Source organism: Ammospiza nelsoni, chromosome 2 (genome assembly GCF_027579445.1).
Source record: "Ammospiza nelsoni isolate bAmmNel1 chromosome 2, bAmmNel1.pri, whole genome shotgun sequence".
Classification (NCBI taxonomy): domain Eukaryota; kingdom Metazoa; phylum Chordata; class Aves; order Passeriformes; family Passerellidae; genus Ammospiza; species Ammospiza nelsoni.
The window spans coordinates 36,107,887-36,118,829 of record NC_080634.1 but is presented as its reverse complement, the minus strand read 5'-3'; positions in this window follow the sequence as shown (position 1 = coordinate 36,118,829).

Genomic DNA, 10,943 nt, shown 5'->3' with positions numbered 1-10,943 from the left:
TTGGCGTAAACTGGCGCCCTTTGGTGCACATAGCACTGTTGCTTGTCTTTGTTTCACACCTCAAAGGACAGTGCAGCCTTATTTCTAAAGCTGATGGATGGAGGGCAGCAAATTGCTCTGTGTTTCTGTTTTTAAATAATGCAAAAATCAAGTGGCCATTAGCTGGGGTCTGGAACTGTAAACCTAATTCGGTTATGCTGTGAATATATGCGCTTCATATTCCCTACAGTTATAGGAAAAGAGCATCTTGTTTCTCCTGATGCTGTGAGAATTTATTTCCTCTGTAGAAGCTATTTGTTTAAAATAAGAACTTGGACAATCCTAGGATAAAAGAAACAAAGTATAAAAATATGTCTGGCCACAACTAAGTAGAATAGTTACACATTCAACCTTTGTCCTGTTAATCAGAGCAAGCCCCAAAGCATTCAAACAGGACTCACAGAGCTTGTACCTGGGAGGTATGACTTCTGGTTGCCAGACAGATTAGCATGTAGTGCTTTCTGTTCTCTAGAATTTCAAAGCAAATTCAAAGTAACAGGGACTAGAAAATAATATTTAGAGTAATAAAAACTTGTAGGGAATGTTGATTAAAGAATGTAGTTCAGTCCATCCATGGTGTTTGAGCAGTACAGCTTTCTGGAAGTCTGCTGCAGGTTGCAGCTTATAGCAATCCTGTCAGTCTTCTGAAGGTTATGGTTTGGTTCCTGGGTTGGAGAAAGGGTAATGGAAACAGTGATATTCAGATCCATGGTGGAGGCTGCTTAGGCACACAAAGAGAAGGAATTGATTCTACAGTGAAGTCAAATCAAAATTTTATTTTGGTTTGTTCCATCATGAGAAGAAGCTGAATGTTTGATCTCAGGGAAATGTCCATGCACAGACATGCCTGTTCTGATACTGGCACAAGCCCACAAGCCTTTAGCTTTAGATGAAGCCAATCCCAGGATTATTATTTTTTTCCTTACAATAAGTTCTAAATTGGAAATCTAAATATCAAGTGAATGCTACTTGCTCAGGCAACATATTGATACAGAAATGTGCCTGGCTGGCTCACTGTAGAGTAAACACAGCTGTGGGATGAGTTGCAGTAAGTGAAACAGTGGAAGGGAGCACTGTAACTATAATTATTGGTTGAAAATATACTTATGATATGCATTCATGTGTTTTGTTTCTGGTTAGAATCAGGATGGAAGGAAGAAATTCTCTGAGAAATCTATGTATGAACTTTCAAAGTTTTTTTTTCAAAGCTGTCTTGGAGAATTATGGCATGTCGAGTTTTTTTTTTTTTTGCTTTGAGAAGGCATTTTTATAAGCATTATCATTTTCAAAGACTTATTTTTGTTGCACCCAAATTCCAGATCTTTTGTGCACTATTTGTATGAATTATAGTCATAAGGGCTGTTCTTGCGCTTGTCCTTCTGTTCTGCAAGAGTAAGGAAAAGTAAAATGTATGAGATTTTAAAGACAGAATCTACGGTGGTGACCTGTCAGACTTCTGTGAATGTGGTTTGTATCCATTTTGATTTAAAGCAAATTATTTCTTCAAAAATCAAAGAATGGAAGGGCTCGGTCCTGTGAGAGTAGTCAAAGAATATCTCAAGTAGTAAGGGACATCGAGTCCAGCTACTGTACCATCCTGTGTGTCCCTGCAGTGAAGTCCTTGACTAATGACTGTTTTCCCCTACTTGTGCATGCATAACACAAGCTTCCTTTCTTTATGTCCTCCTGTTTATTCCTTGACATCCTCAGGGAGTTCATTTGTGGCCATACATACATAGTGAAACATCACGAGTGACAGCAAGGTTGCCACTCTGGTTCCCTGTTGAGAATGTATTAGTATGTTACTGGCATATGTCAGTTTAATCAGTCCTACCTTTCTGTCCAGCCATGCCCTTCAATTGTGACAACCTAATCTGAGAGAAGCAAATGTGGTTTAAGAAATTACCTGTGTCAAACCAACATTTCAACTTATGTTTGCTATTTTACTCTATGACTATAGAATAGCTTATGTATTAACTGGAAAGGGCTGCTAAAATGCTTACTGCAAGGATGGCTCATTTGTTGAAAGACTCACTCATCTTAATCTTGAATACTCCCCAAATTGCTTTTTGGGCATCTTTTGATGCTTCCTTCAAGCTTTCAGCTTGGTGATATATGGAAATAGCTCTGTGGCATCTATAAGAGTACTTCTGGGCTGTCGGAGTGCTTACTGCACACTTGTTAGATGAGGTTTATGTTTGAAGGATGTATTCCTTCTCCCACCAAGGTGAAGCTTGGCCCATTTATTGATGTCAGTGAGTTCATGGATTGTACCAGTTAGCTGCTACCTTGTGTTTTACTCATACTTGAACTCTCTACAAGAAGCACATTCAGTGCAGCAGCCTCTGGGCAGCTCATAGATTCAAATAAAGAGATAAAGGAGAATCCTGAGGCACAGTTGGTTTTTTTCATTACATCTTCATTTTCTGATTTCTCAGATGCTTTTGATTATCAACTGCCTCGTCTGCACATGTTTAAGGCCATTTTCCTCTACAGTTTCTGTGTTCTTGCTCCATAGTTTGCTATATGGTGGGCCTTCTTGGTGTCCTGTGATGTCCTGTTGACCCCAAAATACTTTTGTTTTCCTTAGTTTTGTATTGAAATGTCAGGAACAATATGAGGACTGTGTTACAGCCAGAATCGTGTTTTCATAGGATAGCACAGTGCTACATGCTGTGACAACCTGTGAAGAAGTTTGAAAAGTAAGGGAGTTTGCTAAAATAGTGTTGGAAGATTCAGGGCTGGGGAAACCAAAGCAGGTGCAATGTCACTCATACTGCCATTTGGAAGTTGTGCTTGCAGGGAAAGATTTTCCAGACAGCTCCTGGGCTTTGTCTTGGAAAGGGAGTTAATTGGCTTGCTCAAAGTAAACAGATGGGATGCGGTATTCAAGCTTGCTCCTTGGCTGTCAATTTCTTATTCAGCACTATCTGCCTGTTAAGTTTAAATATTGGCAGAAAAAAGTCAATGAAGAACAAAGAAAGAACAAGTTAAAAAAAAAAAAAAAAACAGACCCAAAACCAAATAGAAATGGAAACAAAAAATGGCAATGGAATCACTCTCCATGGTCAACGAGGAGGATGGTGACTCAGGAGAATTTGTTCATGCATGCCATGTGCAAAAGGTGCCTGAGGAGAAGGATCATGGGCTGCCAGAAAAAATGGCAGTAACTGAAATGATTGTCAGAGATATTCTAGCCTAGAAAAGTATGAGGAAGAAACCCAGCCAAACTGTGATGGCAGTGTTTATAGCACACAGGAATGCAGCTTGATCCATTTAGAGTAAACAAATTATTTTGGTCTCATCCTGGGAAAAAGACTCAGTGGACTTGATCCAATTAAAGTGGAAGCAGTGGAGCAGTAAGGACTGCTGTTCTTGAGCAATAGCAAGGGCAGTGGTATCTCCAAAGCTTTTCTCTTCATTAGGTAAGGGGAGAAGGATGTGCATGTGGCTGGGTAGCTTACCCCTGTCACTCTGGGGAGAAAGAGAAGCATGACATTAGGAAATTTAGGTCTCAAAAAGAACAAGAATGAGATGAATGGACAAGTGATTAGTCCTGAGAGACATTTTGCTTTACAAGTTTAAGAGGTTAGAGAAGCTGTTTAATGACTTTTTGGCATTTTGACTTCTGTAACCTTTTTACAGAAATGAGCATTTACCAACACTTTTTCAGTCTAAATAGAACAAGAATGCAGTCAACTTCTCCAAGACTTCTCATACAGTTTAACCACTCCATCCTCAAGCCAGCATGAGAAGAATGGTTTTTAGTTAACTGACTTTGCTGAGGAATTTTCAAATTTAGATTTTGTGAGAAGGTAAAAACCTTGGAGGAACAGAGGAGCGCACAAAAGGTTAACTTCAGAGCTCAGAGCTACTTCAGATTTGCAAATGGCATTGTCGTTCTTGCAGAAGCCCTGGAGAGACAGGGAAAGAGTAATTAGGGAGAAGTTCATAATAGGTGGGGAATAATTAGGAGCTGCTGAGAAATAGCTGACGAGGACATCTCAGAGAATGCCTGGGAAAAAGAGCACTGCAGCTCATATCCACATAAAGGAGGTACACTTGTGATCAGAGGTTGGAGTCTAGATATTGGGTCTCTTTTTGCATCCATCAGTACTCCTCAATTCATCCACCCTTCCTTGTTCCTGAGCCCCAGTACCTCCTTGTCTGCTGAACTATTGTTACCTTTCTGATAAACATCTTCATCCCAGATGGAAGAGATGAGAGGCAGCTGGACCTAGATGTCAGCAGAACATTAATGTTGTCCTGGTATAAACATTTTCAAGTTTGACTCTAAATGCTGTTTTGTTTGGGGGCTGCTTACTGAAAGACATGATTTCCTCACATATACTCTTGATCTGATATGACGCTGTAGGGAAAATGATGAAGCCCCAGCACTCTTCTCTGTAAACCCAGAGAGAAATAATGTAGTCAGTCAATATGGTAAAAGACAATATGAACACAGGTAAAGTAGTAGTTAGTTAGAAGATGATCTCTGAGCAGTAGCTGTGGAATGAAATTCTAAACTGTAGAGAGTCTAGAGGTGGTAGGTTGGCATATCTGAGTGTTTGAAGCTAGTACTTCCAGACAGAATTACTACTTCTAGGTGGGATCCTATGGCTGTGGTGAAATCTGGAGCCATTTTTAGTTCCTCAAAGCAGAATTTGTACCATGGTGTCTGTATAACTGAACCCATGAAATCCAAGGGTCACTTTGTTGCAGTGATGACACGTGGGTGGATGAGTCCATGGAATGATACAGCTGGGCTGAGGACTGGCTGACTGTGCTCTGGGGTTTTGTGCTGGATACCTGCTTTGACTTTGTCTCAAGGGCTGAATATCAGTCGGGGGTTTGAACACATTGTGGGTGTTCTTGGAGCAACCCATTAGGCTTTGCTTTCAGTAAAAACAGATCCTATTCATGCCCTTCACAGAGAAGCATGGTTCAGTGGGGATGGGCAGGAGAGTTGCTTCAAAAGTGCACTCCTGATCCCAGATAAGAGCAGATGTGTCTGTGCCTCTGGTGCTCCTCTGTAAAAGGGAGAGAAGGTATTTTCTGGTAATTAAAATAGGATAAAGCATTCTTAAGGAAGAAGGGAAATAAGAGGAAAAAAGTGAGGGATTTACACTTATTTTTATCAGTGGGAAGAAAACTGTTTTTCTTCTAGACAACAACACAAAGAAAGTATATATACCTGCCTATCCTTATGATAGATGATCCTTCTATTTTCATTATACTTTTATGAGGCGAGCCTATTAAAATGTGAAAATAAAGCCAAGCAAATCCACCATATCAAATAAAATGCACCAATGCTTTTCTACTATCAAAATGGAAAAGTTTTTTCTCCATGAGGCTACCTTGCTTTTCAAATTAAATGTCAAGTATCATGTCTCCCCCAGAGATCTGAGCTACAGAGCAAAGTTCAGATTAGTCAACTACAGACTTGTGTTTACCTTAATGCTTATTACATATCAAATTACTGTGCTGTGACATGAATAAATATTGGGTTTTAAAGTTATTCCATTTAGAGTTTTGCTGGAAGAAATTTGACTGCTTTAGTGCAGTTATTTGGCAGGCCAAAAAGGTCATGTATTTTAAGGGCACATTCAACTGAAAATATGGCCATCCTCAAAGGAAAATATTTCTCATGCCTAGTTAATCAGCACCTTTGTTGTTGAGGTGCTGCATATAGGATCCTTTGATCCAAACTGCAGTTTCAGTCACAGCACTGTTACAAGGTAAATAGGTGCTGGATTCCTTTTATGAGAAGAGGAATTGCAGCACAAGGATGGATGTTTCCAGCAACAACCTGATGCTCCTCTTGGAAGGAGGAGACTACTCTGCTTGTGCCCAGTATGATGAGGATATCTGATCTCCTGTGTTTGTCTCCTACTTTCAAAGCACATGTTTCAAAGGCGAAGAGCTACGTGCCTCAGAGCGAGTTGTGAGTGTCCCACACACTGAGGAGGGATGGCCTTGGCCCAGAGCTAGCCATTGTCATGGCCATAGCCATTGGTGGAGGGTGGAGAGGTTCCCACTATAGGTGTGCAATCAAGAATTGTGAGTGGACATCATAATAAAGAACCCACAATCTTTTTGTCCTCTTGAGAAAACTGTACTATTGTATCTCTGCTGCTTATTCACAAATGTTTAATAATTAGACCATCTTAGCTTTTTAGGCTCTGCTAGAGTTTCCTCTGCATTCCTGGACTTTTTCTACTAAGTGTTGGCCTGTGGATCAGATTTTATGCTGAAATCAGTATGGGTTTTTTTTTTTTTTTGTTTTTGTTTTTTTTTTTTTTTTTTATGGTGGGAGTGCAATGTAGAAAAAATAGCTTTTGCTATTTTCCTAAATTCTTTCTAGTCCACAGCTTGGTTTGGTTAAGGTCTCCAGTAAACCAAAGTAGATGTGGGTACAGAATGAGACAGTGTTATTTGTCAAAGGTCACTTAGAACTATGAGTAAATATGAGAAAACTGGTGTTTGCCTGCTGCTCAGACTGACAAATCCTGATCAGCTGTTTCAGGTGGCCTGGGCCATTTACACTGATACAGCCTCTTTCAGGGTGAGGATCGCATGGGACTTAAATGAGCCTTGGTTGATTAACTTAGGATTTATATAAAACCACCTCTAAATTTGCATCTGAAAAAGACTGCTTTAATTCTGTTACCTAATATTAAGTTTTAAAACTTAGTGTCAGGGGGTCATGGTTGTTTGGTAATACAGCCTTGGATAAAAGTAGTGTGACATTATTCCAACGATATTAATCTTAATGAGATGTGCAATCTTGCCGTGTGTGTATCAAGGACACCGTATTCATACGTTACCTTTATTATGCCAGCTAATGCAATTAGTGTAGTGTTGCTAATGTAGTTAAAAGTTTTATCACTAGCCATATAAGCTCCAATAGGATAAATATAAAGGGTTATTAATGCAGTAATTTATTATTAACAAGTAGAGAAGCAGCAGAGCAATAAACTTTGCCGTTCTGCTTTAATGCCTTTATATGTCATCACATTTTGGTTTTCATAGCATGACTGTCATTCCTCACACTGCTGGCTGCTGCTGGATTTTCTCTAATAGTATTTAAAAAGGACTTGGCACCCGTTTGAAGATCTTAGTGTCCCCCTGTCAGTTTTGTGGTGCATAATTTTTTTTTCACTTTTTCTCTTTCCTTTTGACAGCTTGCAGCAGGTCTGACTCTTATCTGATCAGGATTCCTGTCTGTGAGAATGATCTTTAAATACCTTCAGTTCAAGGACACTGTAGAGTATCTCTTTCAACTAATATAAGGTACCAAAATAGTGAAATTTAATGAGATAGAACACCAAATTGATTGTCTCAGAAAGAGTACCTGAGAGGGTAGTTAAGATGATGTGTCAATCACTTTATCTTAACAGCTTGTACCATCATCATGTGACATTTCTACAGAATGACATGAACTGCTTGGAGTTAAAGGACTCATATTTGCACCTTTGATTTAACTAGCGGACAAAAATCATTAAAGGGCAAGGACTGCTTTGCTTAGTGGAGAGGACACAGCTTGTGCGGTTTTTAAGCAATTTAAAAAATATTGACATTCTAGTTTAAGGACACCTTTTAGCTGTCTTTACTTTTTTTTTTTCCATCACAAGTGTTACAGTTTTGAGGACAGCCTGAACATGTTTTGGTTCTAATGGGTCATTTGATGCCTGGGACAGACATCAGCTATTCACAGAATAGCTATGAAGAGGCAATAAGCTGAAGTCCATGGCATAAACTGAAACTCATGTTTCATGATTCAACATGAGTTGTGATCCAAGTAAAAATCTGATTAGATGAGGTGTATCCTTAGATTTTTCGTTGGACTTTCTTCTTCCAGCAACAATGGCATGGGTTGCATGTGCAATGCATATGTGAGGAAGTGCAATGCAATATGTGAGGTGTGCAGGGCTATTGTCTTATCACAGACAATTTCTGCTTCAAACAAGGATATGCAGATAAGTAGTTCTTAGGAAGGAGTTTTAAGCCTTTGACTTTTTTTTTCACTCCTTAGCCATCCAGAATTCACATTTTGTGTAAAATCTGAAGTATAGGCAGCATGTAGGTTCTGCTTGTGTGGATAAACAATCTGAAAGAGAAGGGAAAGGGATTAGGAGGAGATGATTTACTTTACACACTGCTGCATTGGGTACTATACTGTGGATTAAGAAGAAGCTTCTAACATTTAGGGGCAGCATGCAAAGAGACATAACTGTGAACACAAAAACACCTGAGCTAGGAGCTTGTCTGGAAGCAGTAGAAAGAAGAATAAAAAACTGTGTAAAAAATTAGCAAACTGTGTAAAACTGGAATCAGAGCAAGGCTTTAAGAGTGAAGAGGTTCTTGAATGATATGTAAATTAGGGGAAAACCCTTCTGGTTGACTTTAAGGCTCACTTTGTGGTATTCTATGAAACAGGTCATGTCATCCGGATCCAGTTTCTTGGACTTGGTAAGCCTGTTGGTCTTCAGTCTTATCTTTTATAAGAACTTTGAATAAGAAGTTAACAAGAACAATGCCTAGCAGAGTTTTTGGGATTGGGTTGAAGGTGGTGAATCTTACACAGAGCTATACACAATCTGTTCTTATGAGGATATTAATTTTAGAATATGCTAGTTATTCTGTATTGTGATTTTGCTGAAAATTTGTCGAAGATTAGTTTAGGCACTTTCTATGCTGTCTAACAATGGCAGTATAGGACTGAGTTGTTGGAGAGCCCTCCATTCAGAAGGATCCCAAAACATCTCTATGCTGCTGTGCCTAATGAGAATCACAGGCTTGTCAGCCCTTCCAGTGAAACAGAGCTGTCAGACTCTCAGATGTAACCAAAGAGAGAGGAAGAGAGAACAAGAGCTACCCAATGACATTTAAAATTCCTTTTAAGTATGCATACATAGTAAAATGCCAGCAATGGGGTTAGACAAGTTCATAACAAGCCTCACAAATGGGTTACTCTAAATGAGAATGTAGAGGTCTCAATAATAAAACCCACACACCTGTTTCCTCAAAATTCAACTTTTTAATTGAATTTTCTGCTCTTTTTTTTTCCTCTTTGAATCTCTTTCTTCATCTCTCAGTTGTAGTTGTGCCCCCAATCTCAATCTTAGCCATCTGTTCCATTTCTAAGATTAACATCTTCTATCATATACTGTACTATACCCTGAGAGAAAGAGAAGAGAGATGATGACTTCCTCCTGGGAAGAAACCTTATATTTCACAAAAGGTTCAGCTGTCACTTTAAAACAACACCTTCCCACACACAAGTATGCACCTGCCACATTAGAATATTATTAATAATGCAACCTTCTTGTCTCTGACAAGCTAAACAAAATTACCCAAAAAATGTGAAAAGGTCTAAGAAAGGTGAGAGCAAGTCAATGTTTCTTTTCAAAATGATAACACCTAAACTGATCCGCAATAGAAAGTAATTACATTTTAAATGAACTGTTCTAACTTAACTCCTCGTATAAATTGCAAATTTCTATTCTTTTCCAGTTACACAGGTGTCTGTTTAAGCTTGGTGAAGTTTACAGAGTTGTGTTGACTCTTCGTAGTCTCAGTCTAGAACTACAAATCCCTGTTCCTTCCATTTTGTGTTGTTATGGTCCTTCACTAGCTAATAGTCTTTATCCAACCTCCACCACTCTTAGTGTAATCCCAAATTCCGTGGGAATTTGTGGGTCAGAGGAAGAGAGCACAGTGGTACCACTTAATTTTGCCTGTAACTGCTGTTTCAAGCTGAGCTAGAGAATCAGCACACCCTGTGAAAAAAGAATGGTAGTGCAAAGAAAGGAATAGGCTCAAGGTTTAGGGTTGATTCTAATAAGTTAAGGAAGGGAGTTGTGGGAAAGTGTTAAAATCTGATGAAAACTTGAAAACTGGTCTGGGAGATTTGGCTGGAATGACAAAATAGAAACTAGAAAGAAATCAGATAGTATAAGGAAGGAGTTCAGAAAGGTGGTGAAGGTCAGGTTTGTTTGGAAGAATTAGGGAGTCTGTAAGGAAACATGAAGTGTAATCCTGGCTGGGGCAATTTAAGGAAGAACAATGAGATTAAAGGAAAAACTGATACTAAAATGTCAAAGCCTCAAGTTTGTTTTATTCCAAATATCTGGATTGAAGCAAGCAAATGTGAAAGTCACTGTTTGTCAGATTCAGATAGTTTTTTACTTGTGGAGACATTTCAGCATTACACAGCCAGAACTGTGTAATGAAAGTTTGGAAGTTTTGATGCATCTGATTCAAAATACTTCTCTTGGTTTTTTCTGTCCCAATTAATCTTTCTGCCTAATGTAGCTACTCTTAGTTTAATGATTTCTATTCACTCAGGGACACAGGTGTTTCTCTAATCCTTCAAATATAATCCAGCACATGGGACTGAGTCAGGCATTGGGTTTCCATTAACAAGGAAGGATTTTGAAATCTGGGTTTTGTGGAGACTAGGACCATAGAGACCCATAAGGGTTAAAGCTTTGAGTGTAGCCCTTAGCAGCTGTTCTGCACTAGTGCTTCTTTGGCTTAAAACAAGCTGCAGAAAACCACATTCATGGCCAGCTTGTAACTGAAGTCATGAGCTGGGTAACAGAGTTCCCTACACATTCAGTGCTAAGGCATAGACAAAAGGCAGTTCAGACAAGCTGAGTCTTCCTCTGAAGTTTCTCTCTGTTGATTAGAGAAGACTTTTAATGTGGGGTTCCTAAATCAAGTGCCAGTAGTTAAATAGACTCTTTGCTGTAGGCTGGAATAATGCCTTTGGCGCTTGGAAGTGGCACACAGCAGTTTGCTGACTTCAGTCCTTCAAGGCAACAGGAAAGGCAAATACAGAAAAACTGCTTCACATGCTCAGTCTGCTTTAGTTCACAATGGCTTGTATTTGAAGATGG